The sequence below is a fragment of the Trichechus manatus genome, unplaced genomic scaffold, assembly GCF_000243295.1.
Source record: "Trichechus manatus latirostris isolate Lorelei unplaced genomic scaffold, TriManLat1.0 scaffold00001, whole genome shotgun sequence".
Lineage (NCBI taxonomy): Eukaryota > Metazoa > Chordata > Mammalia > Sirenia > Trichechidae > Trichechus > Trichechus manatus.
The window spans coordinates 5623631-5642674 of NW_004443937.1; the positions used below are offsets into that span (position 1 = coordinate 5623631).

At 40.6% G+C, this 19044-nt stretch overlaps 1 pseudogene; it reads left to right on the plus strand.

The window, feature by feature from the left end:
• The first annotated feature begins 4019 nt into the window (after positions 1-4019).
• Positions 4020-5108, plus strand: LOC101346786 (CMP-N-acetylneuraminate-beta-galactosamide-alpha-2,3-sialyltransferase 4 pseudogene; annotated as a pseudogene).
• Positions 5109-19044: the final 13936 nt, after the last annotated feature.

The following is a 19044-nucleotide window of genomic DNA, read 5'->3' on the forward strand; positions in this document are numbered from 1 at the left end:
GGGGAGATGGGAACTCTTATGCACTGCTGGTGGGAATGCAAAATGATACAACCATTTTGGAAAATGATATGGCGCTTCCTCAGAAAGCTAGAAATAGACGTACCCTTTGATCCAGCAATCCTGCTCCTAGGAATATATCCTAGAGAAATAAGAGTTGTCACTCGAATAGACGTATGCACATCTATGTTCATGGCAGCATTGTTCACAATAGCAAAACGATGGAAACAACCTAAATGCCCATCAACAGATGAATGGATAAAGAAACTATGGTACATACACACAATGGAGTACTATGCAACGAGAAAGAACAACAATGAATCTGTGAAGCATCTCATAACTTAGATGAAACTGGAGGACATTATGCTGAGTGAAATAAGTCAATCACAAAAGGACAAATATTGTATGAGACCTCTATTATAAAAACCCATGAAAAAGTTCACACACAAAATGTAGCAATCTTTGTTGGTTACCAGGGATGAGAGGGGTGGGGGGGAATACTAAATAGATGATAGAGAATTGATAACTTCGGTGAAGGGCAAGACAGTACACACTACTGGGGAAGCCAGCACAACTTGAACAAGGAAAGGTCACGGAAACCCCATAGACACATCCATACTCCCTGAGGGACTGAATTGCTGGGCGGAGTGCTGTGTGGACCATGGTCTCGGGGAACATCTAGCTCAATTGGTATAACACAGTTTATAAAGACAATGTTCTACATTCTACCTTGGTGAGTAGTGTCTGGTATCTTAAAGCTTGTGAGTGGCCATCTAAGATACTCCACTGGTTTCATCCGTTCGGGAGGAAGGGAGAATGAAGAGAACAGGATACAAGGAAAAGATTAGTCTGAAGGACTAATGGACCACAGCTACCAAGACCTCCACCGGACTGAGTCCAGCACAGCTAGATGGTGCCCGGCTACCACCACTGACTGCTCTAACGAGGATCACAACAGAGAGTTCTGGACAGAGCTGGAGAAAGATGTAGAACATAATTCTAACTCACAAAAAAAAGATCAGATTTACTGGCCTGAAGGAGACTGGAGAAACCCTGAGAGTATGGCCCCAAGACACCCTTTTAGCTTAGTGGTGAAGTTATCTCTGAGGTTCACCATTCAGCCTGGGAGTGGACAGCCCCGTAAAACCAAATGGGACTAATGAGGTACAGTAGTCCAGTGACAAGGGCCAGAAGGCAGAAGGGGACAAGGAAGCTGGTGATAGGGAACCCAAGGTTGAGTAAGGATATTGTTGACGTGTTGTGAGATTGTTAACCATTGTCATAGGGCAACATTTGTAGTAACTGTTAAATGAGAATCTATTTTGTTCTGTAAGCCTTCATCTTAAGTGAGAATAACAGCACAATTGGTAGAGCATAGTCAATGTCACTGAACTGTGCATGTAGAAATTTTTGAAATGGTGTATCTTTGGCTATGTGTATTTTCACCAAAAAAAAGGTTGAGAAGTTAGAGTGTTGACATGTTGTGGGGTTTTTAACCAATGTCATAAAGCAATATGTGTACTACTGTTTCATGAGAAACTATTTGTTCTCTAAGCCTTCACCTGAAGTACAATAAAAAAAAGAAAAAAGAAAAAAAAAAGTGTCTAGGCCCCCTGGGTGGCACGAACAGTTTCTAAATGTTGGTGGTTCAAACCCACCCAGCAGTGCCATAGAAGAAAGGCCTGACAATCTGCTTTCGTAAAGATTACACCTAAGAAAACCCTGTGGGGGGTCAGTTCTACTCCGTAACAAGTGAGGTTGCTATGAGTTGGAATCAACTCTATGACAACGGATTTTTGTTTTTGTTTATAGAAGTATCTATTGAAGGTAATAATGCCATTACTCCATATTGTAATGCTTCAATTATGATAATATAACCATGATATAGGTACCAAAATCAGATTGTGTTTACCCATATCTTAGGCATACAGCCTACCCACAGCTTTGTGCTAAAGGCAAGTTTCTGTGTACTGGGAAGCTCTGTTGATGGCTTCATATTATTCTCACTTTGCTCTGACAACCCTGTGCAGCTTGGAGCTTGAGTCTCAGTGGAGGAGGTGGAAATCAAAGAGGAAATGTCTCATGCTGATGAAGCCACAAAGGACCTTCTTGTGGAAATGCAGGGCTGCCTTACACTCCTGCTCCTAAAGTGACAGGACCACAGTGGCAGGCAATTTTGAAGGAGTGGTTGCTGCAGAAAAACAGCATGCCTGGAATTTTCCAGTGGATTGTGTAACATGCATTTTCATGGAGAATTAAGTATGCGAGTAGGAACAGGTAATATCCAAAAGGAACTGTTATGTTCTAGAATATATCAAGATATAAAATAAGCCACTCAGCATTGGTAATGATTACACTTTAATAACAAGAAAGCTGGCCAGTACTTTAAGCAGTTGAATAACAGTGTTGACAGATTGCCCTAGGAAGACAATGGAGAGACCTGGAATGGAGAAACTGAATGGAAAATTAGGAGGCAAAAGAAAGCTAGAGACAGTACAGATTACAAACATAATGGATGCATGGTTCTTATATTTGATAATGGGATACAATGAAACCTGCCACAAGAAGTTAGCTGTACCCCTTCCCTTTCTGTCCCACTCAAGAAAGCAAAGCTATGAATGAGAGAAGTATGAAAAGCCATGGATTCAATTGAAGATGAATTAGAAAAGTGAATCCTACTTGTTAGGGGTTGATTTGTATCCCCTAAAAAGATATGTTGATGTTCTAACCCCTAATACCTATGGGTGTGACTTTATTTGGAAATAGCATCTTTGCAAATGTTATTGGTTAACATGAGGTCTTGCTGGAGTAGGGTACATGCAATTCAGTATTACTGATGGCCTTATAAAAAGAGGAGTAGACACATAGTCACAGAGTGAGGGTGGCCATGTAAAGACAGAGGCAGAGATTGGAGTGAGCTGCCACAAGCCAAGGAGCACCTGGAGCCAGAAGATGGAAGAGAGAAGATATGATCTTACCCCAGAGACTTCGGAGAGAATATGGCCCTGCCCGCACTCTGAATTCAGACTCTTAGCCTCCAGAACTGTGAGACAATAAATTTCTGTTGTTTGAAGCCACCTAGTTTACATTATTTTGTTACAGCAGCTCTAGGAAACTAATACACTGCCCTACTTATTATTTATGAAGTCTTTGACATTTCTATCATGTACAGCACTTAAAATCAAATCGAAAGAAATTCATTCCTCCACAGTTATAGGGAAAATATATCAAAGACTGTTCTGAAAACATAACAAGCAACACCAATTACTCTAATCCTTAGAAGTTAGTTAATAGAAAGAAATTTCTGATGAATTGGTAGTTTGGCAAAATGGTTTTTCAGTTAATGGTTGTGTGAGATAATCTTTGAGGAAGTGGTTGTTCAGTTAAATTTTATTTTCACAAATGAACATTTGTCTAATTGCTTTCAATACATTGGTCATTTGGAGTATTGGTTGGCTGTCCTCTTCCTGAGAATAGCACACCCTAGCTTGTCCCAGTCTCCATGGAGCCAGTTTTATTCACGTATGTTATCAGCCTTTTCCCTGTAAGCACTTGAGCTTGCTATCTCTGTCCTGTACTATTTTACATATGATTGACCTATTTGGATTTAAAAAAGTCTTTGTTATTGTTGAAGAACTGCATATATCATTCTCAATTTCAGAAAGTCCTACAGTTGAAAGACAGAGAGCCTATCCTAGTAAACACATATTATTGTAATAACCAGTCCAGAATTAGGCAACATGATTCTTTCCTGATACAGATGCTACACTGCTCTTCCATTAGGTAACTTTAAGGTACTGTTGGCTTTTTAAAGAAAATATATCTTATTGTTGAATGATTTTGAATTTATGATCAATTAAAACCGAGGTTCTTGGAGCCAGCTGCCTCCCCAGCTCACAGGCTGCCCCGCACCCGGGACAGGGAGCAGGCCAAACCAACCATGCTTTGGTCCACGTGCCTAGCAGATCCGAGCCATGTGCGCAGCTGTCCTGCCTTGCCCTACTCCACCCGAGAGGGTGGCAAGAGGCAGCCAGGATGACCTCTCTCTCCAGGAACTGAGCTACCTGCTGAAAAACATGATCAGCAAGCCCTACTGGAAGCTTCTGGCTCTGCTGGCTCTGGTCCTGGTCACCATGGTGCAGTATTCCATCTCTCAAGAAGACAGTTTTTATTTTTCCATCCCAGAGAAGAGGCATCTGTGCCTCCTGGGTAAGGCAGAGAGGAAGGCCTTTAAGATCTTTGGCAGGCACTCCCGAGATCAGCCCATTTTCCTGCAGCTTAAGGATTTTTTCTGGGCCAAGACACCCTCTGCCTATAAGCTGCACCATGGGACCAAGGGAGAGAAGACTTGCTCCTCTGGGTTCTAGCCTTCACCAGCTATGTCATGGCAGAGAGCATCCAGAGCCTGAAGTGCCGCCACTGTGTGGTGGTGGGGAACAAGCACCAGGTGCAGAACAGCTTACTGGGAAAGGCCATCAACAAGTGCAATGTGCTCATCAGACTGAACAATGCACCAGTAGCTGGCTTCGAGGGGCACGTTGGCTCCAAGACCACTAGGCATCTCTTCTACCCTAAATCTTCCCACTTTGACCCCAAAACGGAGAATAACTGACACATACTCCCAGAAGTGGCAGTGTTCAAGATGATGGACTTCCACTGGATTGAGACTATCCTGAGTGACAAGAAGAGGGTGCAAAAAGGTTTCTGGAAATAGCCTCATCTGGGACATCAACCCCAAAAAGATTTGGATTCTCAACCCCTTCTTCATGGATACTGCAGTTGACAGACTGCTGAGCCTGCCGGCGTAACAGCCATGCAGGATTAAGCAGAAGTCCACCACAGACGTGTTGGCCATCACCCTCGCCCTTCACTTGTGTGATGTGGTGCACATTGCTGGCTTTGGCTACCCTAATGTCTACAGCAAGAAGCAGACCGTTCACTACTACAAGCAGGTCACGCTCAAGTCTGTGGTGAGGTCAGGCCATAATGACTCCTGGGGGCGCTGGCCGACTCCCACATCCATGCCTGTGGGGGTGACCTGTGCCAGTGTGATCCACTTGGATTCACTTCCCCCTGTCTGGGAAGAAGGTCCGGAGACTAGCCAGGGCTGAGAGGCAGTGCGCTCCAGGCTGTTCTTGTAGAACCCAGATGTAGTCAGGGCAGAGGCACTGGGACTGCAGGAGCTGGCCAAGGGCTGGGCTTGTTGTGGTGGCATCCCCTCTCTGCCAGCACTAATAGATTATCTAATGGGCTGTTTAGTTACGGCATAGAAGGTGCTGTGGGCGGGTCCCATGACACGCAGAAAAGAGGCAGGGTACAGTGTTGTGCTCACTTTTTATAAAGACACACATGATGGACCCACAAGGACCTAGATCCAGAGCAGGCCTCCCAGCAGGGTAGGGAAGTGCGGAGGGGCAGGGGCCCTCCAGAGGGACTGCAATCTTCCAGCAGGCATGGGAGGAGAATTAGTGGGGGGTTCTGTGGAGAAAGGGATCCTATCTACAAAAGAGGTTTTAAACCTGTCGTTAAACTATTTTTCCTAAAATAGAAAAACCAAAACAAAACAAAAAACCAGGGTTTTTATTTGTTTTCTTCGTATAAACTGCTACCTAATGATTAGGTCTCCTTTGTCTTGCATTTACTTTTTTTTTTTTTTTAAAGTTATAGGATGAAATTTGTTTCACTTCCTTCTAACTTAAATAATTTATCTGATTAAGATTTTGTCCATTTACTTAAGTTTGTATGTGATTCAGTTGAATGCAGCTGTTTTAGTCTGACTTCTCTAGAGGAACAAAACCAGACATAGACAGAGAGACAGGTATATATACTTACTTCAAGGAAATGGCTCATGCAGTTATGGGTTCTGGCAAGTTCCAAATCTGTAGGCCAGGGTGGCAGGCTAGAGACCTCTCCTAGTTTATGAGATTGTAGGGGCTGTCAAATCTAAAACCTGCAGATCAGGTGGCAGGCCAGAGACTTTTGTATACTTGTGTCCCAGGAACTGGAGGTCAGGCAGTGAGAAGACTGCAGGGTCAAGAGGGTGAGCTTTGCCAGAACGTCCATTTATATACTTGAAGCAGGCCACACCTGCATGGAAACTCCCCTTTCAGCTGATCAGCTGATCACATCATGGAAAGTGATTACATTATATTACATTATGGAAGAGCAGCCAGTCCGGCATCTGCCAAACCACTGAGAATCATAGCCTCCCAAGCTGACACATTAACTATCCCAACAGCATTGACAATTCATAATACGTATAATATTTTATTCATGTATTCATAAAATAATAAAATATTGGAGTTTGAAAGAATGTTTTGAGATTATTTTTCTTCAGTTTCTCCTACATTAAATATTTTCTGTAAATCCCTGGGACTTGGTCAATCTCATCTCACCTTACTTTCTTCTAGCATCTAGGAAGTCAAAGTTTTTAGGTGAAGAAGTAGGTTTGGGAATGAGGCAGCTAGGCCCAGATCTGAATTCTAGATCCATTACTGGTTTCACACTAGTTCTATCAAGTCTCTTTGCCTAGTTTTATTTTTTGAAAATGAGATAATTACACCTACCTGGAGTAACACTGTGAAGATTGCATCAGATAAAGATGGAAATTCTATGCATGTAAATAAGTGTTGTTGTTAGCTGCTATCCAGTTAGCCCCCAATTTGTGGCAACCCCATGCCCAAAGGGATGAAATGCTGCCCAGTCCTGTCCCATGACTGGTTACAGATCAGACTGTTGTGATCCATAGGGTTTTCATTGATGATTTTTGGAAGTAGATCATCAGGCCTTTCTTCCTACTCTTCTAGTCTGGGAGCTCCGCTGAAACCTGTTCAGCATCATAACAACATGCAAGCCTCCACTGACAGACAGCTGGTGGCTTTACATGATGTGTTCTAGCCTGGAATCAAACACAGATCTCCGGCTTGGAAGGCAAGAAGTCTACCACTGAACCAACACTGCCCCCCACCCCACAAGAAGTATTAGTCCCTGCCTTTACTTCTTCACCATGTCATCTAGTGTCATGCAAAAGATCAACACATGTAGGATTTGGTTGAGCCCATTCAGAAGAAGTGATTTCCCTTAAAAACAGTAGCAGGATAGGAGAAAACAAATGTTAAATGCAAAGACACTGTGGTGAGAAGCAGTTTGGATGTTTGGGAACTGTTCAGTGGCATAGCAACCAAGCTGTATGTAAATTAGATTAAGAATAAAAGAAAATTACACCCTTCTCGCCTTTGCCATCCCAATCCATGTTAACACGGGAGGCTGTCCATTTAAAAGAGTGAATCGACAGAGTGTTGTGAACCTGATTTTTCGTTGATCAGTGCCTAGAAAGGACTATTGACAGCTTGTTCCACTTTCCTGTGCTAAGAAGAAAGGTGATGCAGGCAATGCCTGATGAAGATTTCTCAGGAAGTAAACTGGGCATCAAACAGCCCACAGGTGGATGATGCCTTGCAGGGATCTTCTCCATGCTTGATGTATTAAGAGAGTAAATTGAATAGGCATTTTCAAATTGTGAAAATGATTGTATTGTTTTGTGAACCATTTCTGATGAGCCCTATTAACCTAAGCATTCGCTACTGTGGGTTGTTTCTCAGGCCTTCAGCAACAAGCCAATTACATTTGAAATGGAGCTGGCAGCAGGAATCTGCCAATGGCAGGGTATCAATTCTACACCATTCAGTGGTGCTCCAGCTTTAGTCCTTTTTATGCCAAGTGTGGTCTGTGGGCCAGCAGTATGGCTACACCTGGGAGCTTGTGAGATGCAGCCTCCTAAGTCCCACCCTAGACCTACTGGATCAGAATCTCCATTATAATAAGATCCCTAGGTGAGTCTTGTGCACATAAAACCATATGACGCTCTGCCTGGTAGATACATGATAGATGGATGGATGGATAGATAGATACATAGATAAATGCTTCTGAGTTGACTCCAACTCATGGCGACCTGTGTACAACAGAACAAAATGTTGCCCAGTCCCGCATCATTCTCATGATCACGAGCATGTTTGAGACCATCATTGTGGCTCTTGTGCCACTCCGTCTTAGAGGGTCTGCCTCTCCCTCGCTGGCCTTTACTTCACTGTACATGATGTCTTCCTCCAGCAATTTATCCTTCCTGATGATGTGGCCAAAGCAAGTAAGTTGCCCAATATTCTGTTGTGATCCATAAAATTTTCATTGGATAATTTTTGGAAGTAGACTGCCAGGCCTTTCTTCCTAGCCTGTCTTTCTCTGGAAGCTCCATGGAAACCTGTCCACCATGGGTGACCCTGCTGGTATTTGAAATAATAATGACAGAGCATCCAGCATCACAGCAACACGCAAGCCACCACAGTACAAAAGACGGATGGGTGGTGGAGATATATGATATATATGTCTATTCTGCTATATATGTGTGTGTGTGTGTACGTATTTATATTTTGTTTGTTCACTTATAAGGAGCATTGTAGCTATACTTCTTCCATGGCAGATTTGTTTGTTCTTCTGGCAGTCCATGGTATATTCAATATTCTTCACCAGCACCATAATTCAAATGCATCAATTATTTGATCTTCCTTAATTATTGTCCAGCTTTCTCATGCATATGAATCAACTGAAAATACTATGGCTTGGGTCAGGTGCACCTTAGTCCTCAAAGTGATATCTTTGCTTTTCAACACTTTAAACAGGTCTTTTAAAGCAAATTTGCCCAGTACAGTATGTCATTTGATTTCTTGACTTCTGCTTTCATGAGTGTTGATTGTGGATTCAAGTAAAATGAAATCCTTGACAACATCAATCTTTTCTCCGTTTATCATGATGTTGCTTATTGGCACAGTTGGGAGGATTTTTGTTTCTTTATGATGGAGTGTAATCCATATTGAAGGCTGTAGTCTTTGATCATCAGTAAGTGCTTCAAGTGCTCTTCACTTTCAGCAAGCAAGGTTGTATCATCTGCATATCGCAGGTTGTCAATGAGTCTTTCTCCAATCCTGATGCTGCATTTTTCTGCATATAGTCCAGCTTCTCAGATTATTTGTTCAGCAAACAGATTGAATAAGTATGGTGGAAGTATACAACCCTGATGCACTTCCTACTTTAAACCACACAGTATCTCCTTGTTCTGTCCTAACAACTGCCTTTTGGTGTACGTACAGGTTCCGCACGAGCACAAGTAAGTGTTCTGGAATTCCATTCTTCATGATGTTATCCCTAATTTGTTATGATCCACACAGTCAAATGCATTTGCATAGTCAGTAAAACATGGGCAGACATCTTTCTGGTATTCTCCACTTTCAGCCAAGATCTATCTGACATCAGCAATGGTATCCCTCATTCCATGTCCTCTTCTGAATCTGTCTTGAATTTCTCGCAGTTCCTGTTGATGTGCTGCTGCCACTGTTTTTTGAATTATTTTCAGCAAAATGTTACTTGCATGTGATATTAACGATATTGTTTGATAATTTATGCATTCTGTTTGATTGCCTTTCTTTGGAATGGGCACATATATGGATGTCTTCCAGTCAGTTGGTCAGGTAGCTGTCTTCCAAATTTCTTGGCATAGACAAGTGAGCGCTTCTAGCATTGCATCCATTTGTTGAAACATCTCAATTGGTATTTTGTCAATTTCTAAGCCTTGTTTTTTGCCATTCCCTTTAGTACAACTTGGACTTCTTCCTTCAATACTATTGGTTTTTGATAATACGGTACCTCCTGATGAAATGGTTGAACGTCGACCAATTCTTTTTGGCACAATGGCTCTGTGTCCTTACATCTTCTTTTGATGCTTCCTGCATTGTTCAATATTTTGCCCGTAGAATCCTTCAGTATTGCAACTCGAGCCTTGAGTTTTTTTCTTAAGTTCTTTTAGCTTGAGAAATACCAAGCGTGTTCTTCCCTTTTGGTTTTCTAACTCCAGGTCTTTGCATAATTCGTTACAATACTTTACTTTGTCTTCTTGAGCCACTCTTTGAAATCTTCTGTTCAGCTCATTTATATCATCCTTTTTTCCTTTTGCTTTAGCTACTCTACATTCAAGAGCAACTTTCAGAGTTTCTTGTGATATCATTTTTGGTCTTTTCTTTCCTTCCTGTCTTTTTGATGACCTTTTGCTCTCTTCATGTGTGATTTCCTTGATGTCATCCCACAACTCCTCTAGTCTTTGGTCATTGATGTTCATTGTGTCAAATCTATTCTTGAGATGGTCTCTAAATTCAGACATGATATACTCCAGGTCATACTTTGGTAATAATATATGTATTACCTGAGGCCAGCCCTCCAGGAATTCTGATTTAGTGAATCTGGCAAAAGGGCTCAGTAATCTACATTTTTTACAATACAGCCTGTCTCAGATCACACTTTGAAGAAGTCTGTTCTCAGATCATTCTACCTTTATACAATGGGTGTTTCCTCTAGGAAAATCTGGAAGAGTGGGAACTTGGGGTGTCTATGTTTGCTGGTCAGCATGTCTCTGAGGCTGGACTACCCCAACAGTACTACTATATGCACAGTTCATAAATGCACCTCAATATCTATCCTTTAAAGCCACAGTGGCGTATTTACTTGCTTAATGTGTTTGTGTGTGCACTTGCACACATTCACTTTGGTTTTATTTTGTAAATTCTCTAGGTAGCTGGAAAGAATACACTGACTAGTAGAACTATTTTTTTTTTTAAAGGAAAATAAAGTGCTGTTAAATAAACGGACACATTTCTTTAAATGTTGGAAACTCCTTCCAGAGTTTGTGAGTGCCAGGAGAAGCAGTGCTTGTGTCTGCAAAGTAAATTGAACGTGTTTAATCAAATTATTCCAGGGAGATTCTCAATCGGTAGAATACAGTGGGAGGTGACCTTATGTCAGGGTTCCTGTTTGCTTGCTAATGCTTTCTTCCTGTGTGTTTGAGGGGGGTGGTGAAAAACCAATTGATTTTGAAATATCCATGCCAATCTTCATTGCCAACTCTGGAGAGCCCTGCCAAGTCTGAAAGGGAAAAACGAGCAGAATTGGAATTAAAGTGGAAGGAGAAGAAATACATTACAACAGATAGAAACTTGGAGGAATCACACTGAGAAAATGTGCAAGAGGATACATTTACTTGTTGAGAGAAATGCTTTATTTAGTCTTCAAAGGTATAAAGGTGTGTGAAGGGACATACCCCAATGGACATACAAAGTATGTGCTTACAAGACTGCAGTATAGGACTGTAGAATGTCAAGGGAGGCAAAAGACCCTTAGAGATCGCATGGTCCATCTTTTGTTCAATAGATAAGGTAACTGAATCCCAGAGAGAAGAAGTGACATCACTAAAGATATCTGAGAATTTAGAGACAGAGCTAGAGATGGAATTCTCATCTCCTGGGTTTCTTATAGAAACGTGAAGATCATCCTTGTCTTCTTTCTCTCCTTTATGGCCACTTTAACCATCGGTAAGTCCTGACACTTGTACTTCCAAACCTATCCGTGGCTCCCACCCTCTACCCTGAGACCATCCAAATTTAAACCACCATCCTTGTTTCCCCTCCCTTCTTAGCTCCAGCTTCATTGGCTGCCCTTCAGTTGTCAAACATTCAGACTGTTTCTTGCCACAGGGCCTTTGCATAGGCTATTTCTTCTGTTTCAATGTCCGATGCACTTTCTCTGTGGGTTCACATTTCTGCTTCAGCTTAAATGCCACATCTTCATTAAGACTAGCCTTACAACATATTCTTAAGTGTATCTTTCCTGCTATTCCCTATCAATGCATGTTTAACCTGTGTTGCTGCATTTATCACAACTTATGTATAGTTTTACAGTCTTTACTGTTACAATAAAATGGTAAATAACAGAAAAATTAGGCTGATCATATAATTTATTGTCCTAAACCTGATAGTAAGGAAAGTGAAATGGGTGCTAATAATAATTATCCCACGACAACATGCTTAAGCCAGAACTATACTGGGCAAACTGGGACACATGACCATGAGAGTCAGGATGTTATTCTAATATGGAAATAGTGTTTGTTCATATATGGTATCTCCTAGGCAAGGAGAGCCAAATAACTATAGAAGAGTTTAAAACTTCCCCAAGAAAAAAAGAAGAAAACAAAATAAAACTTTAAGCCTGGCTGTTGTACCCATTGCTGTCAACCCTATAGGACAGAGTAGAACTGTCCCATAGGGTTTCCAAGGAAGCAGACTGCCGCATCTTTCTCTTGTGCAACAGCTGGTGGGTTCGAACCACTAAATTTTCAGTTGGCAGCCAAATGCTTAACCACTGTGCCACCAGGGTCCTTGGCTGCTGGACAGGAATGTCTTATGTCAGCTCTATTTTATGACACTTAAAAATAAGCCTTCATACCCAGTCTCTCTCCCCCCCACAGAATTACACCCCGAGCCTGGCACGGCTCTCTGCTAACAGGTTCCAGTCCCTCCTGTGCTCACCTGAACAGCAAATCTGTTGACTCAGAGCTCCATTTTTATGTGTTCTTCTCAATACCTGCAAGCCAGAATTCCAACACTGTTGTTTCTTGTGAACTTTTAAAATTGCCCAAGACAGCCTGCCAGTACTGTCCTAGTTCTCTTCTGGGATATAAAGTATTGTTTTGGTTATTGCTCTGGTTACAAAGCTGTACAGGTTTTGAGTGATCTCCTCTGATTTTTATTTTCCCTATAAACTCTGTTATTTTTGTGCCCAATTTCATAGAACAAAAGATTTTTCAGGAAGACATATTGGGCCACAGCAGACACATATAAAGCTTATATAAATATGTACTACCTATCAGATGATTGTGACCGTATTTGTTTACTGCTTGTCTTCCTGGTGCAAAGGTAAGCTTTCGCAGGGTGACATCCACCAGTGAGATCCCAGTGCATAGCACAGCAGAACTAGAGCACATAGTAGATTTGCAATAAATATTTCAGAAATTATTGAATAGATACCTTCTTGGGAAATTAAGACAAGTTAAAATTTTGTATTTCTAAGCATCTTAGAATTTGGGGAGGTGTTGGAACTTATAGGGTCTATTGGCTTTCAAGTATTTTTCACCATAACTCACAGTAGAAAAAATATTTTGTCCTATAACCCAGTACACATGTTCTTATGTATAATTGTATATATGTATGCATATTAATATATGTAATATAGCATATATTTATAGTCTTATATGAATTTATATATTATGTAATATATAAATTTGTATACATATACATATTCACTGGAAATTTTTGACCCAAAATTTTATCCTTACTGTGTATGATGGACTTCTTTCCTATTTTATGTTATTCAATTCTATTTCAATAAAAAATCATTTTTGATGAACTAAATTCATATTTCAGCTCACTACTGAAAGATAAATACGTTTTGAAATGGTATTGATAAAAATTTAAAAAAATATTGATCAAGTCTACCCCATACACCAATACAGACAAGAGAAATGATAAGAAAACAAACGCTTTGAATGTTCATTTTTGTTGATAGAAACCATTAGACAAAATCTGCTATTGAGAAAGTGTCACTGTGTGCTCATGAATGATAATTTGTTCTCTGAACTCACTCTGTTACCTGGGTTCCAAATGCTGACCCAGGTAGCTACATTTGAGTATGGACAGAACTTAAACTTGTCACAAGCAAAGGAGAGGGGAGAAAGACTAGCAGTTGGGACTTGGGCTTTTAGGTAATAGGAGAATGACTGAAATTTGTGAGCTAGGTGTTTAGACAAATTCGCTAAGTATGTTACAATATCATGCAGCAATGGTTGGAAAGAAGAGATTGAGGAGAAATTCAAGTTGAATGTTAACAGTTCTTTGACTGGAATGTAAGAAAGAATTAGTCGTGTTGGTTTATTCATTAAATGTGGGAAGTAAGAAGAATATAATCGTGAATGCCTCTCATCTAAATTAGTTCTCACTATTATGACTCACAGTGGTTAAGCATTCAGCTGCTTACTGAAAGATAGGCAGTTCGAACCCACCAGCCACTCTGTGGGAGAAAGATATGGCAGGCTGCTTCCATAAAGATTTACAGCCTAGGAAACCCTATGGGGCAGTTCCACTCTGTCCTATAGGGTTGCTACGAGTCGGAATCAACTCGATGACAAAGGGTACGTGTGTATATATATGTGTGTGTGTGTGTGTGTGTGTGTGTATACACATAGGTATATGTGTATGTATATGTATAAATACACACAAACACTCTTGTTTCTCTTTATTTTTTGAGTACCACTTAGAATACAGCACTAGCCTAGATACTTAGGAAGTAGGAGTGAATAAGAAAGTGTCACTACTTTATAACTTCTTCTCAATCTAGTGGAAAATGAAAATGTCAAGGAGGGTGTACAAGTTACCACGCTACAATCTCTCAGCTCCCAAACCATGTTTATACACTCTGCTTTGTGATGCTAGGGCTGAAAGCTTACAGATCTGACTTCTGTCTTCCCATATGCATCCCTAGTAGGCCCTAACTATTGGGGGTGCAAGGTCCCTGGGTGGCACAAGTGGTTTGTGATTAGCTGCTGTCCTCAAAGTTGATGGTTCGAATACACAGTGGAGCCATGTAAGAAAGACCTGGTGATCTACTTCCATAAAGATTACAGGCAAGAAAACCCTATGGAGCAGTTCTACTCTGTAACACATGGGGTCACCATGAGTTGGAACTGACTCAGTGGTAATGCGTTTGGTTTTTGGTTTATTGGGAGTGCTAGAAAGAGACCATGAACATAGTCATTTGAACAAAAGAACAGGATACTGCGTTGTTTAAAATCAGGAAAGGTGAACATCAGGGTTGTATCCTTTCACCATACTTATTCAATCTGTATGCTAAGCAAATAGTCTGAGAAGCTGGACTATATGAAGAAGAATGCAGTATCAGGATTGAAGACTCTTTAACAACCTGTGATATGCAGATGACACAACCTTGCTTGCTGAAAATGAAGAGGACTTGAAGCACGTACTGATGATCAAAGACTACAGCCTTTGGTATGCATTACACCTCAACATAAAGAAAACAAAAATCCTTACAGCTGGACCAATAAGCAACATCATGATAAACAGAGAAAAGATTGAAGTCAAGGATTTCATTTTACTTGGATCCACAATCAACACCCAAGAAAGCAACAGGCAAGAATTCAAAAGACATATTGCATTAGGCAAATTTGTTGCAAAAGGCCTCTTTAAAATGTTAAAAACCAAAGATGTCACTTTGAGGACTATGGTGTGCCTCATCCAAGCCATGGTGTTTTCAATCACCTCATGTGCATTTGAAAGCTGGACAATGAATAAGGAAGACCGAGAAGAACTGATGCCTTTGAATTATGGTATCAGCAAATAATATTGAATATACCATGGACTACCAGAAGAACGAACAAATCTGTCTTGGAAGAAGTACAACCAGAATGTTCCTTAGAAGCAAGGATGGTAAGACTTTGTCTTATGTATTTGGACATGTTATCAGGAGGAACAAATGCCTGAAGAAGGACATCATACTTGGTAAAGTAGAGGGTCAGGAAAAAACAGGAAGACCTTCAATGAGTTGGATTGACATAGTCACTGCAACAATGGGCTCAAACATAGCAATGATTGTGAGGATGGCACAGGATCAGGCAGTGTTTCATTCTGTTGTACATAGGGTCACTATGAGTTGGAATTGACTCGAAGGCACCTAACAACAACAACATAGGAAGAACCACTGACTGGAAGAAAAAGAAGTGACTTATTCCTTCTATTCTGCTTCTTGTTGACTTCCAGCCAGTTTCATATTGGTCCCCTGGTTCTGTCAGCATCACCACAGTCTTGCTTCTTCACCCCAGTAGTGGCGAGTCAATTCCTATAGCAGTACTTGAATCCAGCTCACACTTTTTGTAACACTTGCAGACCCATCCTCATTGTTCCTCTCTCAAAGACATCAGCATTACTCATTGTCCTATCCTCAGAGATCTGGGTTGCAGTCTCATTGGGGCTCTTTCTGTCAGCTCAGAGAACCAGCACATGCTGAGCCAAGCCTCCTCCTTAGAGGTCTTTGTTTCATCTCCAGAGACCTCTGCTCCAAGCTTCTAAGTTTTAATAATTCCAGCCTCTTCCCTTTGTTTTTCTAGCTCTCAGGGTGATAGTTGTTTCCTGTGGCTGTCACCTCCATGATACTTTGTTGTTCTCCTTTTTGCCTGTTCAGTTACCTAATATACAATCATATCCTTAGTTACAATTCTTCATATTAAATTCTCTCAACTAAAGTAAGTGGTGTGTTATCTGTGCCTTGATTGGACTGATACAAAAACTTATGCCAGGAGTGGTCCCAGGAAATAGACAAATCACAGATGGGTGACAGGAGAGGTTCCTGGGGAGACTGAAGAAGTAACCAGTTTTCAAAGTCAAATGTAAAAGGAAAAGGGCAGTGAGTTTTGAATTTCAGGATTGTGTCTCTTTTATTTATGTATCTGTGATGCAGTGGCTGATGTTCAGTGTTGAAGAGGCTATACGGAAGACTTATTAATCCTAGAACAATTGAAGAGACACGTTTGTATTATTATTAATAAGTAATACCTAGCAGATGGTTTTTCGCTAATGAATATATGGTACAATTTCCACTGCCTAAGTAGAATCTAATTGTTGGATTTAATTAGAATGTGACAATTGTTCTGCATAGGTAATATTATTTATAACAGTCTAATTATTTTCAGCATCTTTATTTGCAGAATCATTAGTTTAGAACAAGAATTGTGTAATTATTTACAAAATCTAGCTATGTGTGTATGTGAAATGATCTGATATAGGTTGTGATTAATGATCATCCTAGGAGAGGAATTTCCAATCTATCCCTCTGTCTAAATACCCAGTATTTAAAAGCTCTCTAGTACCCAACCATCCCAATGAGAGTTTCAGTATTTTCTCAGTTATATAGAAATGGACTGCGTGCTTTTAAGGTACGGATTTTACCCATACTTGTTCATCAAGTTTTTGCGGTTTCTGTGCATGACAGTCTTTCTATCCTGGCTTTTGCTACAGGTGGCCAAACAACATGACCGATATCTGTTCAGTTGCCTTTGTACTTTGTCTATGACAAAAAAAAAAAATAATATTCCACTGGTAGATTATAGAGGCAAGACTATAACATGGACTTTGTAGTCAGAAATTTCTGTGTTTTTTCTTGCTTCTGTGCTGAACTGGCAATATGACCTTGGGTTTATAATGTAATCTTTAATTCTCAGTGTTGTTTTATTTTTTAATGGAAATATTAACATTACCTCATGGTGTACTAGAAGGATTAATTCAGAAGTTGCATGTAAGTAGTTTGCGTGAAGCCTGACACATAATCAGTGCTCAATTAATATGAAATATTATTATATTATTTCAGCACTAAAGTCCTGAATATTTTTCTTATGACAACTAAGATCAGTCAGTAACAGAGGGCTTAGCTTATGTGTCAGAAAACCACTGCATTTCATTTATTCACACATTTATCCTTGTATTCAGCATGATAGTTAACTCTTAAGAATTTAAAATACGCAAGATTAATGTATCTAAAGAAATAATAAAAGTAACTTTGTAGTATATACGCTCTAAGACTGTAGAGGAAGGATTAGTCCTATAGATGCAATCAAGGAATATTTGATTAAAGAAGTAACGTGTGAGCTGGATCTTGAAGGACTGACACGGATGTTATTGGATGATTGAGACAAATCACATAAAAATTGTTTGGTCAAAGCAAAGAGGCAGGAAGAGGCATGCGCATTTCTCTTTTTTTATCTTGAGTGGTATTTATGAGAGGTGAACACTTGAACACTTTCTTCTGGAGTAATTTAACTCTGGATTATTTTATATCTATTAAATATCCAACCAGGTAGGAAAATGAACATGTCCAAGCATTAAAAAAAAAAAACAAACTCATTGCTGTCAAGTCGATACCAACTCAATGCGACCCTATAAGGCAGAGTAGAACTGCCCCATAGGGTTTCCAAGGAGCACCTGGTGGATTTGAATTGCTGACCTTTTGGTTTGCAACCATAGCTCTCAACCACTATGCCACCAGGGTTTCCTGTCCAAGCATAGAAATATCAAAATAAGCATGTTTCTATCTCAATCTCAAAGAATAAGAAAGGCTGAAGAAGAATTGATACATTTGAATTATGGTGTTGGTGAAGAATATTGAATATACCGTGGACTGCCAAAAGAATGAACAAATCTGTCTTGGAAGAAGTACAGCCAGAATGCTCCTTAGAAGCCAGGATGGCGAGACTTTGTCTTACGTATTTTGGTTATGTTATCAGGAGGAACAAGTGCCTGGAGAAGGACATCATACTTGGTAAAGCAGAGGGTCGGCAAAAAAGAGGAAGACCTTCAGTGAGGTGGATTGATAACAGTGGCTGCAACAATGGGCTCAAACATAGCAACGACTGTGAAGATGGTGCAGAACCGAGCAGCGTTTCGTTCTGTTGTCCATAGGGTCGTTATGAGTTGGAATCGACTTGACGGCACCAAACAGCAACAACAACTGTTCTCCTACTACTTCAGTTGGGTTCCCTTTCTTCAGCCTCCAGTGGCAATAATCATACTGTCCTATTTCCACTAAGCCTCCTTGGAGCCTTTGAGGCCTCTAGCTACTATCCACTCATAAGCCAATACCACATATTTTAGGTTGTTGTTACTGCAGCATCTTATACCAAGTTCCAGTTCTGTTCCAGTTATAAATTTCTGTATGAGTATGTCATGGATTGAATTGTGTCCCCCAAAAATATCTGTCCACTTGGCTGGGTCATGATTCCCAGTATTGTATAATTGTGTACCGTTTTGTAATCTGATGCGATTTCCTTATATGTTGCAAATTCAGTCACTGTGATCTAATAAGATGGATTAGTGGCAGTTATACTGATGACGTGTACAAGATTGGATTGTGTCTTAAGCCAATCTCTTTTGAGGTATAAAAGAGAGAAGCGAGCAGAGACACATGGGAACCTCATACTACCAAGAAAACAGTCCCAGGAGCAGAGTGCATCCTTTGGACCTGAGGTTCCTGTGCAGAGATGCTCCCAGACCAAGGGAAGACTGATGTATCACGAAGACCTTCCTCCAGAGCTGACAGGGCGAGAAAGCCTTC